This window comes from Epinephelus lanceolatus, chromosome 21 (genome assembly GCF_041903045.1).
Source record: "Epinephelus lanceolatus isolate andai-2023 chromosome 21, ASM4190304v1, whole genome shotgun sequence".
Taxonomy (NCBI): domain Eukaryota; kingdom Metazoa; phylum Chordata; class Actinopteri; order Perciformes; family Serranidae; genus Epinephelus; species Epinephelus lanceolatus.
Window position 1 is genome coordinate 4471454 of NC_135754.1, and position 23523 is coordinate 4494976.

General features: G+C 41.3%; 1 long non-coding RNA gene across 1 annotated transcript; it reads left to right on the top strand.

The window, feature by feature from the left end:
* Positions 1–23523, top strand: LOC144459419 (uncharacterized). Its single transcript, XR_013488396.1, has 3 exons — positions 1–286; positions 10944–11062; positions 22322–23523. It is a non-coding gene; the product is annotated as an uncharacterized LOC144459419 (long non-coding RNA).

Consider the following 23523-nt stretch of genomic DNA (forward strand, 5'->3'; position numbering starts at 1 on the left):
GGTATTCACAAGCACACAAGCAGGGTTGTCAGGTCCGCTTATTAGCCGCGACTGTGGGCTTGGTTTATTTTTGTAAAATCGCTTACAAATATTGGTATTCGCTGGTTGCGTTTTTTTGGGCTTGTTTCTAACGGGGGGTTGCTTATTTGGGCTTGTTCTCTAAACGTCGTCTTTCTCTATATATCCGTCTAATAAGTTATTTAAACGCATGATGGTATGACTGCAGGATGTTTCCACAGCTCCGCTCCCTCCGCCCCTCTCCTTCTATGCATACACACAGATGACGGTCAGTCAATCAGACTTTTCACATTTAAATTGTGCGATTAATGGAGGAGTGTATATTTTAATCAGGCTATTTATTTATTTATTCATTACATTTTTCATTGGTTTATTGAGAGCAAGTCATATGGTTAAACTGTTTACTTTTGTGATGAAGAAAATACTTGAAGTAGGCTACAGTATGTCTACCGTCTGTGAAGTTGAGTGACAGTTTGATATTTTTAATTTGCACTACAAAGATTATTATTATTTTTTTGTACATTGCTTGAGAAGTATAGCTTTATTTTAGACATTTTTTGGCCAATTGTGGCCTGTGCAGTAAATGTCACAAGTTCTAAACCATCTATTGTGTTCTGGTGTTCCACTGTATAATACTGAATTTGTCTGTGTCTGTTACGTTGTCCCACACAACAGTGCAGTGTAGAGTAGATAAGTGTAGGCTACAATGTTTCAATAATGAGTTTTTCTATTAACTGTCAATTTCATTCATTTAACATATTCAATGTTGAGTTTCATTACATACAGTTCCATTAAGGGGGGGTGTCCAAGCAATTTGACATATTGTAAATAAATATGTAAATGAGGCATCTGTCATCATAATCAAGTGTCAGAGTGAAGTGTCCAAACACTGTCAAACCCACCAACTCAATAGCTTAGATAGCTGTACAGAAATATCCCCTGTGAGATTTTTAAGTACACAGGAGTCATGGAGAGATTAAATGTTGCATATATGACTTTAAATCAAGTATCATGACAGCTCACAATTGCTCGTCTCATTGTGGTCAAGTGTTGATGATATTTGTTTGAGACAAATATTATTCCTAGCAAAGTGTGCCAATGATTGATTGTTGTCTTTAACAACCTGAAAAACCTGATTGCTGTTTTGGAAATATTGTTGTAGATCAGTTTTGAAATAATTTGAAATGAGGAAAAAACCATGTAGTTGCACAGTCAACCTTCCTTTCGAACATCTACATTGTAATTGGTTATTACTGGGGGTTTTATGTGGTTAGGGGCTGTATGAAAATTCTCATTGGCTTGGTAATATGGCTGAATATTTTCTATGGACCCTCCACTTGGAAAACCGCAACAATCTCCCCCCAATATCTCAAAAAAGGAAAGAAAAAAATCCATTGCAAATCATTCTACTGTCAGTGCATAAAAGATGCAAAGCATATGTCTAGTCAATATTTTTCTCTGTTTTTTTTTTTTTGTTGTTGTTGTTGTTGTTGATATTAGTCATGTTTATTTTAAGGTAGAGGTTCTCAACCCCCAGGCTTTGGAACATTTGGTAGAGGGCCACAAGGTTTTGTGGTAATTACCTTAAACGTAGCACAGTCTGAGCTGCATCTTTCGTCATTACTCCCTGTCAAGAATGTAAAGGTTTTTAATTCAAAGTAGGTCACAAGGGAACAAATCTGTCATCACCACCTTTCAACATTCAGCAGTCCATCTTTTTTTTTTAGGGAGAACTCTATTTGTTCATGAAATATTTATTAGATGGTCTCCCTCCTTCTATCTGGCAGGATCCTAACATGCTTACTCCCTCTCTCTTAGTCTTTCAGTGTGCTAACATGCTCACAATGACAATAGTAACTAATAGTAATGCTGATGTACATACATGCCATACATGCAGGTACAGTATAATTTTTGTACAAAAATCCCAGGATTACAGACGTGCTTTAAAGCTAATTTTACATTGTGCCCAAAAGTGGAATAACTTCCGGTTCTGTCACATGATGCTGTGGGGCCCAAAAAGACTTTTTCCCTGAGACTTTAAAATTATTTGATTCACATCAGGAGTTGATCCATTCGGTGTCATAACATTACGTCTAAAAGACCTGCAAGATTAAGTCATTTAATCCCCATTTAAATTGGCAGAACCGAAGGGACCGTCTCTACTGCGTTTGCTCTATGGGCCCCACTATGCGGAAGATATGGGTAATTTCATACCGTGGAAATCTGGTTTTGGGGCCACACCTCCAAAGCTGTTTCCAGTTTTCTGTATACATCCATGGTTTGCACAATGTTCTACGCAGCAACATAAGCTAATTAGAAAAAATAAATAAATAAATACATTTGAGGCTGATGGGAAGTCATTAATCTTGGACAATTTGAAATTGTTTCCTGATGGTGGCACTGGATGAAAAGTCAGAGGATCACCAAAGTGATTACAATTTATCCTGAGAGGGGTTTGAATATGTGTACCAAATCTCATGGCAATCCATCAAACAGCTGTTAAGATATTTCAGTCTGGACAAAAGTGGTGGACTGACCAACAGACACTGCCATCCCTTGAACCAATGCTGCCAGAACAGCCAAAAATTAAAGGCCTCCTCTGTCTTTCCAAAAAGTCAGACTACCCTCCCTCTTATGTAGAGGATTATGGAAGGTAAACCACAAACACTCCTTGAAGAGCAACAAGTACCTGTTAGATGCAATCCATTCAGAAAGGAATGCTTTCACAACTTCCAAATCATTGTTATTTGAATTAACTAGAAGCATTATGTGAAATAACTACAATCATCTCTACATCTCTTATCAATCAATCAATCAATCAAACAATCAAACAATCAATCAATCAATCAAACAATCAATCAATCAATCAATCAATCATTTGTTGCATGGACTTGAGGTACAACTCCAGTTAAATGTGATCCCATCAGCTCCTCTAACTTGTGCACTGTAATTTAGTCCTTTTTTGCATCTTCTTACATTGCTGGCTGCTGCTTTGTAATGTAATAATCATTTAATTGTTCATGCATCTCGACCTTGATGGCAGTATGGTCACTCCACCTGAACACAAGCAGCAACTTCACTCCGCAGCTGCCCCTGAACAGTTTATAGCAGTGATCCACGGCAGGAACAGGGCAGCACCTCACATTCCCACCATCGCACCAGACCTTATTTACTGTAAAGCACATGCCTCCTCTCCTTCACCCGCCAGAGTCCTCTGCTCTGTCAGATTGGCATATAGAAAAGGAGTCACCTGGTTAAATGGCACTGTCCAGGTCTGGAATGCATGTAGAGGTAGTCAAAGGATATTATACAACAGTTAGTTCCGGCCCTGCAATCTGATTGGTCGAGAGACAGTAAAACCGTGATGATATTGGAGTACAACATCACGGTTATTTCACTCTGTATGTATCACTCCGCCTCACAGCTGATTGCAATCAACAATCAAATCAAAACTGACGGTTAGTGTTAGTTAGGTCAGCGGTTGCGTTGTAGGCTAATTAATTCATCCACTGTCAAACAGCTAAAAATATGGATTTATTTCCTAAAATAAGTTTTGAATTGAACTATGAATGGTCATCAGGGGAAGATGAGGGAGAGGAGAAGCTGAATCCATCTGAGCACACATCCAGGTTTGTCAGTGTTTCATCAGCGGAGCTCAACGACTTGGAGAAAAGCAACATACTGTCAGATCAGAAGGCAAAGTCGGCTGTGCCTGTGAAGCGACAGTCCACCATGCAGTCACTTATTTCACCGGCTGCACAATTAATGGAAATGTGCAGATAAATGTGTATAAAGAGTAAGTGCCTGGTGCACCATGTCTGCGTTACATAGCAACAGTGACAGCGGAGTCCTGAGGGAACTATTTTTGTTGGCGAAAGACAAATAAAATGCTTACATTATCTAATTTGTCCTCATTTTTCAACATTTCTTAATCAGCCTTGCTTATTTAACTGTTGAACTGTTGTATAAAAGCAATATCACACTCGAGCTCATGATGTTGTACTGTGATATCGTCACGGCTGTGATTCGGTCGTAGGCACGAGGCCGCAGTGCAACATCACGAGCTCGAGTGTGATATTGCTTAATTACAGTTCCTGATATCCCATTGGAAACTGATGTGGCACAGGTAGTCCAGTTTATTTTACAACGCCTATACAATGGCTAGCAGGATGCTGGTACCCATTCTTCTCCATCTTTTCTTGATATTTACATTTGAAAACCTTGACCTGGATAGCTCACAGCTAGCTAGCTAGAAGTTGGCAGAAGGAGTATTTACAGACTGGTGAGTTGATTTCCTCAACCTGATGAGTGACTCTCAGCCACACACCACCAACGTCCAACGCCAACCTCAAAAAGCATCACCAAGACTCACATAATAGGCAATAAAGCATACATTTAGAACAAATTTAGCGGAGCTGACAGAGCCAGTCATATGTTTGAAGACGTAACCACAACCTCTCCCCGCAGCCTCTGGTGAACTATCTTAGTAGTAGCACAGAGAACAAGTTTGTTCACCACAAAGTAGTCAGTTTTGTGAGGGGAATGTGTGAGGGGTGTTGTTAAGGTGAACATCAAGTGACCATAACACAGTGAAACAAAGGTTGAAAGGAAGGCACGGAGGGAGAAACAGAGTAGGCGTGAAAGAATGCCCAGGTCTGGAATGCATTTAGAGGTTACCATCCAAGCACTTTCCACAAAGACCAGCACTTAGCTACATGTACTAAAGGTGTAAGGGCAGGCTGGTGACAGACACAAAGCCTTAAAATGGAAAACAAGTCTGGTGTAAGCTTGCAGTTCAACTAAGGTGCACCAACTGAGTGAATAAACAGGTTAAAGGAGGGATGAAATCAGGCCCAAAATTTACATTTTTTAATTTTCTTTCAGTAACTGGTTTTATTAGGAAATGTTGTGTACAGGCTATCATTTGATACAGTATTACTGATCATTTTTAAGCAAGAAATAAATTTCATTATTGTCAAGATTGCAATGAAGTTTGTTACTGCTTATCTTGAAAGGGTCTATTGAAAACCCTTGATATGTAATGACTCTGAGAAACAGCAGGCTTCACTTTATTTAAAACAGAATAAAGATCTGCAGTTAGACAGTCACAACAGGCAAACTTATCACACAGTGGATCAGGCAATAGGTCAGTAAGGCAGAAACAAACTTGGCCTGAAAGTCTGAAGGCATCTGGTGGATAGGGATAGAAATGGGAATGTGTCGAAATTAAGGACAGAGAGGCAGAATAGGCAAGAACAAATGCAAATGAGGCAGACTTTGTGACACAATAAAACTTTTCTTGTAAAATAAAGGCTAAACCCCCCAAAACTGTGCACCTGCTCCATTCCTAAGCATCAAAGTTAACTCTTGACCTTAGAAATAGTGGTTTAACAAAACAATTCTAACTCAAGGTCCAACAAGCCTTTTTTGGAGTTTTTAACCACTTTACACATGCTGTGTCTCAAAGTGGATTCTTCCCCAGCCAGCATTTGTATGTGGGTCCCATGTGGGTAGTAAATGGGCTGAAAAAAGGGTCCCCATGGGATTGTCCATGTGTTCTACATTGGCCCCATGCCAACTGCCCACATGGATGGGTTTTCAAAGTGCGCCCCAGATAAGATGTCCATTTTGGACTTTTACCCATTTGGTACCCAGATAACAACAGCATAACCCACATGAAGCCAACTTGGCTAACCCACCCATGTGGATAACTGGCATGGGGGCAATATGGAACTTGTTGACAGTCCCATTTTTACCCATTTTTTTAGCCTATTTACTACCCATATGGGCCATACATAAAAAATGTTGGCTGGGGTACTTGTCATTTTGAGTACATGAGTGTGGTCACACTCAGAGTGTGGCAAAATGCAGTGCACAATATATAACCATATGGTGCATGCATTACAGTCAAAAAGTTAAGTGTGGATCGCTGGACACTTTTTACTCTTGATGGTCGTCATTTTGTCTACATAGTGCAAGGGCCAGACCACACATACATTTCAAACTTGTAAAATGTCAGTTGACTAGCCCCGTAAATACCAAAGCATTGTACAAATATCAGCCGGTAGACTGTATATAAAGATGGACAACATGACAGTTCCCCAAAAGTGAAGCCAAACATCTCGATCACATCCTGGTGGCTGGCTGCAGTATAGGTCATAAAGCCTGCCCCCTCCATGTTAGCAGATGGGACATGATTCAAACAAAAAACTCAAAGTGCAACTTTCTCTTTCCAGATTTGTACGACATTTTCTGTCAGGCTGTTCTTCCTTTAAAGTGATTTTGTATGCTGTTGTATGTTTTGTCTAAAGGAAATGCTTACAATGGTTGATTCAGGAAATGAAGGGAAATTAATTGATTTGTGGCACAGGTATCAAGTACTTTCGAGTTAAATGTCTCAAGTCTAACTGAAATCACGAGCCGCCGTTAAGTCCAAGTGGAGTTGCAAGTATTTTTTGAAGTCATCAAATTTGTGACTCAAGTCCACACCACTGGTGTCTATACTGTACCTTGTGTAGCTTCTTCTTTTGGTTCGGCTGTGTAGTTTGTCTCTACAGTTGTCCTCGCCTCATCCCACTGTATAAACTCTAATTAATGTGTAAGTAATGTGAAATCTACACAGATGCCCCAGATTGTCAAAATGACATAAAAACTTCATGTTCACTTGACACAAAAACTCATCCCCTGTGTACTTGACACATTTTTTTTTTTAATTCAAAAATATTTGTGTTTAATTTGACTGAAATTTATAAAGCTTGATTTCACCTAATTAGTTTAAGGCCAATAAACAACATCAATCATTGTGCACTTAACATTATAGGCCCCTTTCCACCGCAGGAACTTCGGGGTAAATTTACGGGGCCGGGGCCGTTGGTGCGTGTCTCCACCGCAGGAACCACCCCTGAAGGACAGAGTTTCGGAACTTTTACAGGGGCTAAACAAGTCCCTGCCTCGTAGTAGGTACTCAGAACAGCCCCAAAAAACTCCTCCTGGCTGGGGCTTGGGGGTTACTTGGTGCTGATTGGATATACTCAAGGCGGAATGTGACGTCAACAGAAAGCAACAAAATAGCCGGTATTTTTAAAACTCAGCAGACGAGGGTTAGCTCGTTCATAGCTTCCACCGCCATGTAAACAAACTCAATAACCAGTCCGTGAAAAACATATTTTTTTCCGGCGGATATCTTACTTAAAACATGATTGAGCTATCAATCAATCAATCAATCAATCAATTTTATTTATAAAGCCCAATATCACAAATCACAATTTGCCTCACAGGGCTTTACAGCATAGAACATCCCTCTGTCCTTAGGACCCTCGCAGCGGATAAGGAAAAACTCCCCAAAAAAACCCTTTAACGGGGGAAAAAAACGGTAGAAACCTCAGGAAGAGCAACTGAGGAGGGATCCCTCTTCCAGGATGGACAGACGTACAATAGATGTCGTACAGAACAGATCAGCATAATAAATTAACAGTAATCCATATGACACAATGAGACAGAGAGAGAGAGAGAGAGAGAGAGAGAGAGAGAGAGAGAGAGAGAGAGAGAGAGATGCAGGACAGACGGTAATGACAGTAGCTTACAACAACATTAATGAAAGTAATAATATTATCGTTATAGTTCTGGCTATTGTGGTACAATATGTTGAAAGTATATATTAGTATCTGGCAGTATACATGTGTGATAATAATCATATGTGTATAGTAACAGTAGAAGTATGACTAATGACTAATGATGGCAGCAGCAGTAGCAGGAGGCATCTGGCAGGACCACGGCAGCAACACAACCACACACGTCACGCTATCCAGGCACCGCTGCGATATGAGTTAACCTGAGAGACAGTGGAGCACAAAGGCTCCGGAGAAGAAGCTGAGTTAGTGACATCCAGAATGGCCAAGTTAGCAAGATGCAGTAATAAGATACGAGAGAGAGAGAGAGAGAGAGAGAGAGAGAGAGAGAGAGATATGTGTATTATAGGGGGGTCCTCCGGCAGACTAGGCCTAAGTCCGCCTAACTAGGGGCTGGTACAGGGCAAGCCTGAGCCAGCCCTAACTATAAGCTTTATCAAAGAGGAAAGTCTTAAGTCTAGTCTTAAATGTGGAGACGGTGTCTGCTTCCCAGACTGTAACAGGAAGATGATTCCACAGGAGAGGAGCCTGATAGCTGAAGGCTCTGGCTCCTGATCTACTTTTGGAGACCTTAGGGACCACGAGTAACCCTGCGTTCTCAGAGCGCAGTGTTCTGGTGGGATAATAAGGCACTATGAGCTCTCTAAGATATGACGGAGCTTGACCATTTAGAGCTTTATAAGTTAACAGTAGGATTTTAAATTCAATTCTGGATTTTACAGGGAGCCAGTGCAGAGAAGCTAAAACAGGAGAAATATGATCTTGTTTCTTAGTTCCTGTTAGTACACGTGCTGCTGCATTCTGAATTAGCTGGAGAGTTTTTAAGGACTTACTAGAGCTACCTGATAATAGAGAGTTACAGTAATCCAGCCTTGAGGTAACAAAAGCGTGGACCAATTTTTCTGCATCTTTTCGGGTCAGGATAGGCCTAATTTTCGCAATATTACAAAGATGAAAAAATGCAGGTTTGTTTTAAATGAGAATTAAAAGACAAATCTTGATCAAATGTTACTCGGAGGTTTCTTACGGTAGTGGTAGAGGCCAGAGCAATGCCATCTAGAGAAACTCTGTCATAAGATAAAGAGTCTCTGAGTTGTTTGGGGCCAAGAACAATAATTTCAGTTTTGTCTGAATTTAACATCAGGAAATTGGTGCTCATCCAGGTTTTTATGTCTTTAAAGCAGTTACGGATTTTAGTTAATAGCAAAGCAGTTTTGTGTTGCTATGTGTGGTATTTATTCAGTTTTGGGAAATCACAATGTCTAGAAAGCATCAGTGGCTGCAACTGACAGGGACAGCTAACAGCAGCAGCAAAGCTTACACCAGGACGTCATCTGTTAAAAGCCTCCCGTTGCCGGAAGCGACATGAAACTACTCCAGTTAGCTCAATCATGTTGTAACTAAGACATCCACTGGAAAAAAATATTGTTTTCATGGGCCACTTTGTGAGTTTAGTGAGTTATTACAGACACCGCTATCGGCTAACAGCTAACAGCATCCCTACGCCACTACGTCGCCCCGGTCAAAATGGTCGCGCAACGATTACATCACATCCAGAGCCCGGTAACTTTACAGGAATCTTCCTCCTACTCCGCTCTCTCAGTGGAGACACGGCAGTTGAGAGGGCAAAGCGAGGGGATGTTCCTGTAGTAGTTGCTGCCCCCCAAATAGTACCAGGAACTTCTTCAGTGGAAACAGGCCTACTGTGACGTGTTGGGGCTAAATTGGTGGAGCTTCTCACCATGCCGTGAGACAATATGTTTAAGGCCACAAGCCAAAGAAAACTGTGTTTAACTGGGTTCTAATGGGTTACACTTAATGTTGTGGTAGAACACAATCTGCACCATGAGTTAAAGCTACTCTCACCTTTCTTGCATTTCACACAGCACTTAAAAAAAATTTGGACATCCAGAACTCCCGCCTCCCTCCAAAGTTCCCAGTCACTAGACATGCCGGCCGACCGTCACAACAATGCTGAGCTCTGCTTGCGCTGCTCACCCTGTTGATTTGAAGTGAAGTGTAGATCTGTTACTGTAGCAACATCACCTCGTCGTCCATCCAGACAAAGTTATCTGTGCATGCTTTCGCCAGTGTATCTTCTTTGTTTTGGTTTGTAATCACGGCATTGGAGAGGAAGGTGCATGGCATCATGCCGTGGTGTTACTTTGCAAATTTACACTGCCACCCATTGGCTTGGCGTGCATACTACAGTGTTTCCAGTAGATTTTGCGGCTCTGTGTGAACGGGGATTGTTTCAATAACGTCGTCATATAAATGCAGAAGTTTTTTAAAATGCAAAGGACAGACTTTTCCATTTTTACTGAAATCGTTGTCGTATAAACGGCCCCTCACTGCAGCGGCCTGGGTTCAACTCTGGCTTGTGGGCATTTGCTGTGTGTCACCCCCCCCCCCCCCCCACTCACTTAGCTATCCTTTCCAAAAAAAAAAACAAAAATAATTGGAACAAAAAAATGAAGTTGTGCTAAAGTGAAATAAAGAGAATATCCTGGTTCAGAATTAATTTCTGCCTTCCTCTAGCACTCAAGAAACCTAGGCTTGCCATAATTTATTTTTGTAGTTCTAGGAAATAAAACAAAAAGTTGAAAAAAATGTGTACTTAATGTGTTTATATGACATAGACTCAAATGCTAAAACAATAAAAAAAAAACAAAAAAAAAAAACAATAACAACAAAGTTATGTTAAACTGCCATAACTTTTTTGTCAGACAAGGGTCATGTGATACATTTATTTTCTGTCTGGTATACTCAAAACTTTTATGTTACTGTATTGTACTAAACTATAAGTTTTGAATGCGCGCTGTGCCCAAAAAAATTTAAGTTCAGTGAGTGAATTAGGGTTTACAGTGCCAACACTGCAGTGTTGGTGTCATGGTCATGGTCAGTCATGGTGGTCAGCATGTAGCACATAGTACTGTACACACGCATGTTAAGTACGCTACTGTATAGACATATAGGCCGATTGTGTGTGTGGATGTCTCAGTGGGCTTACATTCACCTTGTTATCGTCCCATACTGACCTGATTTCCAAAACATCCTGTATTTGTTTTCTTTAATTAGGGTAAGGGTTAAAGAAAGACCCACATAACACAGTTAGTTATGTGCAACACAAAGCAACACAAGGGGCTGTGTTGATGGGGTCGTGTTGCTCCATGTACCAACGAGACATGAAACATTTTTGATTGCTGGATGATTTGCTACATGATGTTGCATTGTAGCAAAAGTTGAACCTTAAACCAACTTTTCTGACCAGATGACCCTTTGTTTTTTTCATCACAGCCTCCTGCGTTCGCACCCTCAATATAATGAATGAGAGGGGCCTGTTTTTTCATGCTGAAGAAAGTCAGTCCAAGTGTGGCTTAACAGCGTCAGCAGCTACCTTACAGATCAAATCAAAGGTGAGTGAGGAAACCCGACCAGCGGTATTCACTGGAGACACATTCTGAAGTCAGGTGTGAATTATCTCAGCTGGATTTGCGCACAATTTGGAGACACCTGGATACAGGATAATGGGTCTGAGCAGAGCTCTAGTTTACCATCTGTGGTGCCATGTCCCACACTCACACACACATACGGTCACATATATATGCAAAGCCACCCACCCACACCCACAAATGCACATTTGTGCGAACACATTTATCATCCACTTTCACTTTCTGTTGGCTCTCATGATCAATCATAGTCACAGTGTTTGCTCTGCTACCAGCCATCTTTCATTGTCACCTTCAAAGGACTATCTTGTCTTCATTGTAGAGTGGTGTAGGTGTGTGCGTGTGTGTGCGTGTGTGTGTGTGTGTGTGTGTCTGTTTGTCTGTTTGAGAGAAAGAGGGACACATAGACAAAGGGGGAGTTTTGCTGATGATCACTATGATCACTGCTGCTTGTATTTTGCTTTATTCTTACAGGGTATAGTTTTTTACTGTGAGGGATCTAAATCAAAATATTACAAACTAACAGGTTTTGGAAATTAAAATGCCTTCTCACCAGTGTCGCTGCGTAATGGAGAAGGCAAGGATCCCTTTCATACTGTAAAGTGTTTCGATTGTAGCCATATAGTTAAGTAAATGGAGCGTATCAAAGCTGGGTGGAGTCGGAGATGGAGGGTCAGGCAACACTTTGCTTCATTTCAAGCAAAAACATGAGTTTTTGTCTAATTTTTTTGCATCACTGCTGAATCACCGCACAGTGTCTGTGTCATGTGGCATGTAGCTTGTGGGGAGTTGGTGGTAAATACAATAGCCCTTTTTAGATAGGGATTGTGCAAATTTGCAGGAAAGCCTAATCAGTCTTTTTTCAGCACTGGCAGTATAAAGACAAAATTGGGTGTGGCATAATGTTGTCTACCTACTTTTGTCTTTTGCCTTTTTCGGGGCAATGGGGGGGTGTGAGCAAGTAACAAAACGTGTAGCTCAGCGTGTGATGTAAACAATGACGTGGGAAGGAAGCCGCGGCTAGTCAGGTGGCGATAGTCAGGCGACGATTCTCTCGTAAATAGGCCCGTTCCTCACCATCCCCGTCATCTGACAGTTAATGGTCTCTTCGTTTGTGAGGGCAAGGAAGGTGTGCAATTCTTTGTTTCCCCAGTTGCTCATCTTCACAGTGTCTGTCAGGTTTGCATTTCCCTCTTGCTACTAGCTGCTCGCTAATTCCTGCTATCAGCTGTTTCCTGTTTATCTACCGCCAGTGGCTCGCATGTGCGGCGTCATCAACAGCTCCTCCCACAAGTCTTCAACAGCCCCTCCCATTGCGTAAGGCCGTCTCGGTCTGTTTAAACTAAAGGCTCATTTATGCTCCCTTTATGTATGAAAATGTATACGTCTGTTTCAAATGATGTTACCGTCACTGCCCACATACTTCCATGCGTCCTTTACGTTGGCATGGATGTTAACCAATATATCCACCAGGAGGCAGCCCAGCGTCAAAAGTTTATGACAACAACAAACTCAAAAACAAACATGGCGACTGTGGAGGAGATATTGATAATGTACCTCTTGCCTAAAAGACAAAAACAGAGGCAGCGTTGTAGGAGGCGGTGGTTGGTGAGGTTAAATACATCGTGACTGGAGGACGGAGAATTCTTTTCTCTACTACTGCTGATGATAGAAATTGAATTGTTATTTCTTCTTTGTGTCTCACTAGAGCTACGTATCGGGTAGTGACAGCAACACTGCCCCCACGGTTCCCGGTGGTACTGCTCCGTTTGGTCCGTATCCGTAAGCTTTATAGAAACGTGCAGAAATACGGACGAAATGAACACGGATCACGGACGGAAGGCTCCGTCCGTATCCGGATCCGTATTAAACGTTGAGCATAAATGGGCCTTAAAAGGGTTCCGCCAATATGACTAAATTGGGCACCTCGGATCAACACTGTATAAACACTCGTAGTTGTCCGGCAAAACAGCCCAACATTCACGGAAAATCTGGCTGTGTAAAAGGGGCTAATGAATCATCTACCATCAGCATGTTTTAAACAATCATTGGCTGAACAGCAAATGTTTCCTATACTTGAACATACCCATGTCATTGGTTAAATAGTAAAAATAAAGCTGGACCCCTAATTAAACCAGGAAATCAGCTCCATAAATGTGTCTAAACTTTGCACTCAAATACCCAAGGGGATTTTTGATGATTGATATTTGTTGTGTCTGGTATTGGGGATGATCTATATTCAGGGTATATTTTAGGAATTTGTTTAACCAACTATCATTGTTTTTTCTAAGAGGGCTTGTTTACACCCATCCCTGACAAGAATATTAATATTAGCTAATTCTGCAAAAGTTTTTTTAACTCATTTTTGAACATTCTCACTTTCTACAGTGTTAATGAACTGCAACTGTATTTAATGCTAATAAAGATCGTGGTTATGGAACACAATATGATTAATGTATAACTAAGTCGGGTTCTGACACAATATCAACATGATTATAGCCCAACACAGCCGTCGTACCATGTCTGCTTGGATCATGAACAACAATGAGTAATGTTTGTTATAGCTTACCGTTTTATTCCGTGTGGCGAGTTGGTGAGAACTGACATTGCATCTGGGATGCCTCACGATGTTCCAACAGAAAGTCTAGCATGTTTGATTTTCTTTTTGTTTTTCACGACTTCTCCCGTCACAGCCGTCACTTTAACCAATAGAAACACAGTACAATCTGCTGCCATGTACAGATGAGCGGCAACAACATCCCAGTTTTATTGATATTTCCTCTAGGGATGTTACCACAACAGAGTAAAATAGGAAAAATTATGACATGACACAGCAGAGGCACTTCAGCACCCTGGTGAGTATGTTAATGCTTTATACTGGAGAAGGACATAAAGGAATAAAATTCACAGACAGTAGCGGGGCTTTTACTTACCACAACTGCAGAGGGTGCTGGTTTGGTTGGACGTTAGACACAGACCTCTGTATGTTTCTGTTTTCACTTTTAATCTGCTTCCATTTGGCCTGTTAAATTTAATGCATTGTGTAAATCATCACCACCATTACAACATTTTAGTTAAAGGAGCAATATGCAAAATTGTTTCACCGCTAGGTTCGCTGTTGTGCACTGCCTGTAGAGCAAAACAAAGTGTGTCATGAGCCACTCCTCCCTCTACCTCTGCTCTCCAACAGCCCCCCCCCCCACCCTGGGAAGCTAGCAGAGGCTAACTGGCTGTGTTAGCAGCTGAGTGAAGTGGAGCATGAGGAGGAAACACCGGTTAGCCCCCGCTTTCACTGCAGGCAGATTCACTCGCCACAGGGGCGAGGAAATAAAACCTAAACAGCCAACTTAGTTTAGCAGTTAGCAATGTCTTTCACTCACTCTCGGTCTCTGCTGTGTTTAGCTATTTCCCTGCTTTCCTGTTAGCGTTAGCACTACTCGGCTGCCATGCTAACGCTCCAACTGAGCCGGGAGCCGGGCTCATGAGTAGCATCCAGCTGCAGCTCCGGAGCAGAAGCCCTTGACGTGACACAAGCCTATTGCTTGCCGGAAGTGCCCCTGGCATGACGGAAGTGACGTGATTTGCTGGATAGTATTGTCACGGTCTTTGTGTGGAACTGAGCTCGCAGGACACAGCATCTCAACGCAGTAGGTTTCAGGTAAGCTAACTGGAATAGGGCTCTTCATTGTGTCTCTTCATTGTGCACACTTACCCACGAAATAGGGTAACAGTCAGCTATTTTTGAATGTTAGCATTGATTTCTCACATTGAATGGTAAAATATTTGTAGTTTGAAAGGCCCAACCTATTAATATAGGAGTGCCCACTGAGCGCAGCTTCTTTTATTGATGGTTTGAACGTCGCGTGGTGGTCAGAAACAAACAACAACTGACTTGTATGATTAAATAAAGGTAAAATACGTCACGTCAGGGGCTTCTGCTCCGGGGTTGCAGCTGGATACTATTGGGGCTCACAGTGTCACGGAGAAGAGTTAGAACGTTAGCATGGCAGCTCATTAGTGCTAACGTCCCGTGCGTTAGCGTTAGCAGTAGTCGGCTGCCATGCTAACGTTCCGGGAGCCTGCTTCTCGGCTCTGGCGAGCTCTAGCGTGGGGACGTTAGCGTTAGCACTAGTCGGCTGCCATGCTAATGTTCCGGGAGCCTGCTTAAGCGTGGGGACGTTAGAGTTAGCACTAGTCGGCTGCCATGCTAACGTTCCAATTCTTCTCTGTGAGCCAGGCTCACGGGCTCACGGAGAAGAGAGGAATGTTAGCGTTAGCTCACAGAGTTAGCACTAGAGCTACTACGGCTACTGGAGTAGCTTGCAGCTATGGAGCGCTTCTACCAGCTCTTCTAGTCACTGAGCCTTGCCTCCATCTCAGCAAATATATTACATTTATTACAGGTACCATCATCATTGAAGTAGGCAGGGGAATAGCTAAACACAGCCGCCAGGCTGCCCGCCGGGCTACATTTTACAATGCTAATTGCAAATGTTAGCTGGGCTGCCGGACTACTCACCTAACACATGAACATACATGAATGCGCAGCCGGACCGGCTTGTAAACAATGGGCTGGAGATCAACACAGAGAGAGGGTGTGTGAGGTCATGCTATACTCCAGATGAAATTACACCTCTAGTTCTTCACATAGCAATTTTTTTAATTCCTTAAATCTAGAAATGATGAATTTCGCTTATTGCTCCTTTAAATGATCTTTTAAGTGGGAAACACTGGTTAAATATGTAGTGCAATACTAGATTCTTATCCATGTAAAAGTCATACTTATTTCATTTTAAATGAAGTAAACTGCAAGATGACATGAAATTGTTCATGTTACTACATCATACCAGTAATTTTATTCAACCAACTTAATATTTTACAACAATTTCCATCTTGCTCTGTCTATCAATGCATGTCCAACACATTCTCACTCCTAACTCATCAAATACCACCACTTGGTAAGTGGCCCTACATGTCAAACTATACCTCCATTTACACTGCTTGTTCAAGGCGGGAATATTACTGTGTTATGGTGCCTCACTGTTCTGTATAAGGTACAATTGTGGAATGGGGGGACAGACTTGTCTCGCCTTTAATCTACCATGGGAGGTAACAACACTGCCTAAACAGTGTCTGTATTAACAGAACAGCCAGCAGGATGGGACCATGGGTAGGATGGGTGTGAGTGACATCTTGACAGCATGTTATGCATGGGACCCACCCAAGGAAATTTAAAAGGCAGTGAATAGCAGTTAGCAGCTAACTTGAAGAGGACGTACAGTGGCCGTAAATCTTCACAATTGGGAAAACTATGAGTTTCGGGAGTTATATATGTATATATATGCTGTGATGTTATTGATGTTCATTAATGTGTGCTTCCCTGATGATTACATCAGTGAAGTTAAATAACATTAGATAAGGTAAGAAAAATCACAGAGAAATATTAAATTCTCAAGGAGAATGTAATTCAGTTGAAAACATCTACAACACGAGGGTATAGCAGGGTAGCAACAGAACAAGACTGTTCTAATACTGCATCATTTCCACATGCGTGACAAGTTGAGCAAAGCACGAATCAACAAAACTCCATGCAAGCTCTGAACTGAAATCAGCATTTGTGCTGAAGGGCTTTTGCTGACACAAGTAAAAGGCAGACGCTGTGACAGTCCTCCCCCTCCCTCCCTCCCTCCATCTCAAACTGTCATCTGGCCTGCACATGAACCCTGCTCACCTCCTCACCCCAAAGTAGCAGCATGCCTGGCTGTGAGTGTGTTTCTCTTGCCTATCATTTACAAACAGATCAGACACTGATTTAGGGCAAAGATAAGGAAAGACAAAGGACCCAAATAATGGGAGGCTGGAGAGAGCAGAGACAGACAGAATGAGTTATGTTGAAGAGGAGGAAAGAGATTTCTATTTCTGAGGAGTAAAAGATTTAAAGAGAGAGTGAAAGATGTGAAGGTTGTGGAGTAAAGCTAGAAATTTAAAAATGAAAATGATGTACACCAATATGTCCTTTCAACCAAATACTGTACTTCCAGGAAATATGGAGCCACAGAAATCAAACTCAAGCCCTAATAGTTCCCCATGTGCAGTCATGTAAGCATTTCCATCACAGAGGAACTTAATTTAGATGCTTGTTTCTGTGATGGACACACAGGTAAGGTTTCTGATTGGCCCAGTTCTTGGGCCCTGGGAGAAGTTACTATGATGGAAATATTGTAAGTGAGTCTTGGTGCTACTCACAACACAGTATAATCCAGAGGTGGGGGACTCAAGTCACATGACTTCAGTCGCAAATTTGAGTACTTGAGACTTGCTTGACAAACACTGATGAGACTCGACTTGATTTTGACTTGGTATCCATGACTTGAGACTTGACTTTGACTTGAGACAGATGACTTGAAAGGACTTCACTTTTTTATTTAATATTTGTATTTTTCTAAATATTGAGAGGTTATGTTTTGTTTCTAAAATATGATGATGCTTATATGTATATATATAATGCTTATATGGCAGCAGGAGGACCTGCCAGCTGATATTCGTGACAGTTCTGTCTTTCTGCCCACAGCTCTCCTTGGAGAAAGGGCAGTATGTGCAGTGGCATCATGAGCTTCACCGTGTGCTTTAATTCAGTTCTACCTGCCTGACATGTGAGTTAAGTTTTCAGTAACTCACTCAGTATGGAAAGTGCTTTGCAACCAGTGACACAGCTGCAGCCCATTACGCACACACGGTCACCACTGTGAGAGCTCATACATGCGCTGCTAGCTTTATATGCTCAGACTCTCCTTTTCTTTGTACAAGGTTTTGATACAGCCACAGTGTGTAACAACTGTTTCTGCTTGCTGTCCCAAAATAAATTTATCTGTGAGTGTGTATATGCCATGCTGTATGCAACCGTGTGCCAGGAATCAGTTTCCCCACTGATTTACTTTGGCCTCCCGTTTCTGCTCGGCCGGCGTTTGGGATTTTAACAGTGCATTATTATCTCACCTGCTCTCTGACAGCAGCAGGTATGTTATGTGAGTGAAGTGTCTTTCACCCTCACCAGAAGGCTTGGGGCATGAGAGGAAGTATTTAAAGGATTTACCTTTACTCTCGTAAAAGTAACTAATACCACCCTGTATCCACTACCTAATAATGTACAAATATAACGAATCTGGAGTTTGCAGAAACGTACAATACCAGCATTTATTCAGGTAATTTGGTTGCTACAATACCACTCTCCATAGTGACAATCTGCTGAGAGTTTGATGGTTATATGTTTCTATGACACTACATGAATAAGCGTTTGAAGAAATAGCCACCCTCATCATAAAATTCCTTATACTGACACCACAGTCACATACTTCCTTGTTTTGTGAATAAAACAGTACATTTGTTGTTACTCAGGCTGTTCTTACAAATTTTGTGCATGTTTTTTCTTACTAAAAGCAATGCACCCAAATTCGTACATATCCCACAAATTTTGAAAGGCTGTGATCACGTGACCAATGCACTGACGGCAGTAAACAAGACGCAGCCCCACGCGCTTGTAAGGAGGCAGGTTGTGAGGGGTCACAAAAAAAACAGACTTTTGCCCAGGACATTCCCCTGCTGTCATGTGCTCTATTCCATGTGAGCTTTGAGTCATTTTAAGGCACATCCTCACTAGGTTTCCTTTCCTAAACCTAACCTTAGTAACTTTATGTTAATTCTGTAACGCTACATTAAGGATGTGACATGTCATTCATGGGTGCAAATTCATAGGATATATGAACTGTTCTATGAGAATACGTTATTGCAAGTTATTTCAAGGTCTGTGTTTGACCAATCAGAAATGTTCAGCAATGCAAACTCCGTCAGGTCCACAATTTTGTAAGGGGCCTAAACTTCGTCCCTGATTCCTCCAGTAGAGTTTAGTTCCCTGGGGAGGTGCCTTAAAAGTACCCAGTAAATTACGCTACTCTAATCTATCATCTTTTGAAGTCTGATTTATTCTTGTAATAGACCTTTTTACTGCCACTAAACAATGTGTGGTGGGCAGGGCTTGGCTGGAGGCAAAATAGTTCCCCATTGACATTAGCTAGCGCTAGCTAGCAAGTTCTGCCGGCTTGTTTTAAACAATGGAGGAAGATGATGCAAGTGGTGCATTCAGAAATACTCATTCCGAGTGACGGAGCACACTCTGGCACGTACGTGACTGTTGGTAAATTTGGAGCATGCACTCTGGTGGTTAAGTTAAGCGTTCATTCATTCATGTAGAAATAGAACATTCTGTTCTTTGACCAACAGGGCTCTCATTTTAGTAAAGAGTGTCAGACTGAATTTACAAATGCGCCATGTCAGGTCACTCACTCTTCAGTACTGCGAATGTTACTTGAAAAAGTAAACACTGACCAACTGGACCAGACGGCTGACCCATATGCTCTCACTCAGTGGATGGATGATTTTACAGGATTGCTGAAGATGGGATGGCTAGCTTTGTGGTTGATTACTACGCCAATCTTACAAAGGAGGATGACACTTGAATGTTTTTTTCTGGTTTGTTTTGATATTGAAGATAATGTTAGCTAAAGAGCTAAAAAAAATAGCATTACAGACATTACAGAATCCAGTGTTCCTCTAAATACCTCTCCAATTTCTGATGAGGTGGACATGATAACCCTTAACACACATAACGTTACTCATCCCTACAACAGGAAAGACTTTTCCCCTAACCTAGTATGAAGTGTGTGATGGACATTAGAGCATTTCAGATGATTGCGTCCATCCAATCCTTTTGTCTTATCGCATTTAACCATAATTGTCCTTGTTTTTGTTAACGGGCAGTGTCGGCTGGTATGCGATTAAATTAAAATTTTGAGCCATGACTCCTTCTATTCTGGCTTCCAGTAAGACAACAAGACCATATTTTAAGACACCTATTTAGCCTACAGCCCTGTGGTGGTGAGTCATGTCTTGGCTCCAGCCAACAAACCAATGTCATTGTGACATTGGCCCCAAAAAGTGTCTATTTAACTCCTTAAGTCGTTACTGTAGAGCAGGGCAGGGTGCTGGTGCAGCAGTAGCAGCGGTAGAAATAAATGCACCCCATTGCAGAGATCTGAGTTCTGTTCTTGGCAGTGATGCTTCCTTCTCTGCCAGCTGCCTCATCCAATACAAAACTGGAAAGATGCTGAGTGTTCATGCCTTGTTTTTTTTACTGTAGTCACAAAATACATAATAGACCTCAGAATGTTCCCTATTTTGCAAGGTACAGCTCCAGTTAAATGTGATACAGTCATCTCCTTTAACTTGTGTATTGTACTTTAGTAATTTAATTTAGTAATTTAGTTTAGCTTCCTACATTGTTGGCTGCTGCTGCTTTTTAATTGTCAATGTTTCTGGATGTTTCTGGTAATCCATGATTTCTGGCTGTAGAATGATTTAATTGTCCTCACATACCAACCTCTACAAGGTGGCCACATCGTCACACCTTTGGAACATGGGCAGTGCTGCTCTCCGAACAGCGTATAGCAGTGATCCACAGCCGGAACAGTACAGCACCATCCATTCCCACTGTCACACCAGTCCTCTGCTCTGTCAGATTGGCATATAGAAAAGGAGTTGCCTGTTTAAATGGAACTGTCCATGATTTAGCCAATTTTCAGTCAATCAGAGGTTTTGCAACTCTAATATCTCATTAGAAACTGATGCACAGAGGTCGTCCAGTTTATTTCCACTGCCTGTTCAATGGTTAGCAGGATACCAGTAAAGCTTGTGGTCATTCTTCTCCACCTATCCTCAATGTTTACTGATATTCACATTCAAAAACATAAATTTGGCTAACTAGCTTGAAGTTGACAGAAGAAGATTTTACAGGCTGGTGAGTTGATTTCCTCATCCTGATGAATGGCTCTCAGCCACACACCACCACCATGAAAAGCCAACCACAAAAAGCAACATCAACACTTGCAAAATCATCATTAGAGCCTACATTTTGCAGAAATTTAGTTAAGATGACAGAGAGGCACTTATGTCAAATGATGATGTTGGGCGACATAAAGTATACATGTCAATTTAGAACAGCATCAATAGACTATCTTGTCTGTAGCGCTCACCATTATTGTTCATGTCATTTTGAAAGTCAGCAGATATCAACCTATACTGTTGTTGAGGTGTGAGAGAGAGTCGTGTAACACAGCAGTGAGAAGTAGTGAAAAATTGAGCTCTGACATCAGTAATACCTGTACTAGTCAGGCAGCAGGCTAGTGCATTTGGGGTGCTGTTTCGGGGAAACAATTTGTGTACATATAAAGAATAAGCTACTACATCTCTCTCTCCTTCTTTTACACACACTCCTACACACTCAAACACATCCTAAGGGGTCATCAGGAAGCAGAGAACAATAGATGTAACCAGACGACCTGACTCCTGGCTAATGGCTCACCTCTTAGAGCTGACACACACACACACAGACACACACAATTACACAAAGGTGCACACACACACTAACAGTATCCAGTTTAAGGAACGGCAGGCATCAAAGGATTGCTACACCTTTGCTATCATGCATACATGTGTGCGTATCTGTGTGTCTATAATAAAATTCATTTACTGTATCCCATTATCTTAGTGACGGTGACAAACATTCTCTGTGGCTGTTTATCTGTCTGTCATCCCTCCACATATCTATCCATCTATCCACACATCCATCCATGTCTTGTGTACCTGCACTGGGCAGTAAGTGTGTGTGCTGTAGTAACATGGTGTGATGAATCTGCCTATAAATCAGAGTTGTCAGAGTTGGAGTGAACTATTGGCCTTTAATGGCCAATAAATACAGGTTAGCAGGACAGAGGTTGACTGCAGGTCACAGGGTGGAGGAGTGTGTGTGTGTGTGTGTGTGTGTGTGTGTGTGTGTCTCTCTCTCTCTCTCTCATTTGCTGTTGTTGGTGCTGAAAGAGAGAAAATTAGAATTGCTAATTTGAATCACTACTTCAGTCAAAGCAACTATAAAACAATAAAGAACATCCTAGACTCATTGCCCCCAAATTATACATATCAATCATAGATGCCTCCCAGTAAGGTGCCTCGAATATGGACATTATATTTTACTGTTATTTTATTCTATATTTTATATCCTTAATATTTTAGTCATCATTTCTAAAATTTCCTCATTGACCAGTTTTTGATGGAAACCATTCTCTGTCTTCCTTCTACCTTCTGAACTCTCTGTCTTCTCTCTGACTGGTTTTCCAGCTGGAATCATCAACAGCCCTCCCTTCCTCCTCTCATCTGTCCGTGTCTGTCTCAGAGAGACAGCAGTCACCTTTTAGCCCTGTGAAAGGCTCGGCCTTCAGTCCCACCTCCCACTGAGACGACGGGGTCAAAAGCGATCCAACCCAGGAAGTGATTTTACGCCCTTCACACATGTGAGGAGCTTTTAAAGAGAAGAGGGAGAGGACAGGAGGCTGGATGTGCAATGATAAGCACCACAGACCTCAGATCTTCTAACTACCAGCCATTTAATGAGGACACGTTTAGTCTTTATTCACCTCTCATCCCCCCAACTATTCCTTCTTTTCTATTCCACCCCTCCTTCCCTACCACCACAACCACATTTCACTCCCTTCCTTCCACCATCTTTTATTATCACTTAATAATAAATGATCCTCTGTCCTTCCTCTGTCTCTTCCTTTTATCCCAGAGATAAAATAATTAAACTTCAAGATAAGAATATAAATTGATTAAAGTTTAGATTAAAAATAATGCAATCAAATGTCAATTTTAAATGTTAACACAGGGTCAACCAAATGAGACAAATATTAGCTAGGTGGATTGATAAGTCTTTATTCTGGTCTTGCAAGCCTACAGCATTACAACCAATGTATGTATACACACAGATATGTATTCAGTATAGACGGTGATATGTCTCATCAATACATTATATTAACAGTGTAACAAATTAAACTGTTTCTGGACATTGTGGTTCCTGAGGTGAGATGTCCACTGGCACCACTGAGGACCTGATCTTTTTTTTTGTTTTTTTCACAGTCCTCTATGACAATTATACTTTTGATATATTTTATGATTTAAAAGTTTTTATTCAACTTCACTTAATTTCTGTTCTGTGTCATGTCATCAGCATCATCTGTAAATTAGTGCCTTACATGAACAGTAGTCTGTGTTTTGTCTTACTCTGGTTTTAATTATATTCAGGATATGATATAAAACATTACTTGGTTATAAATATCCCTGTGTTATTCTGACAGTATCCAGTTTACTGATTATAAAGAATGTCTTTGATGATCATATAATCCAATGTTTATTTTTATTTTATCATTTTTTCTTATATTATATATATATATTTATATAATATTTATATATTTATATATTATATCTTGTACTGTATGTGTCTACTTAAAATCAATAAAGCTGTTTTTTGGTTTTATAACCAAATA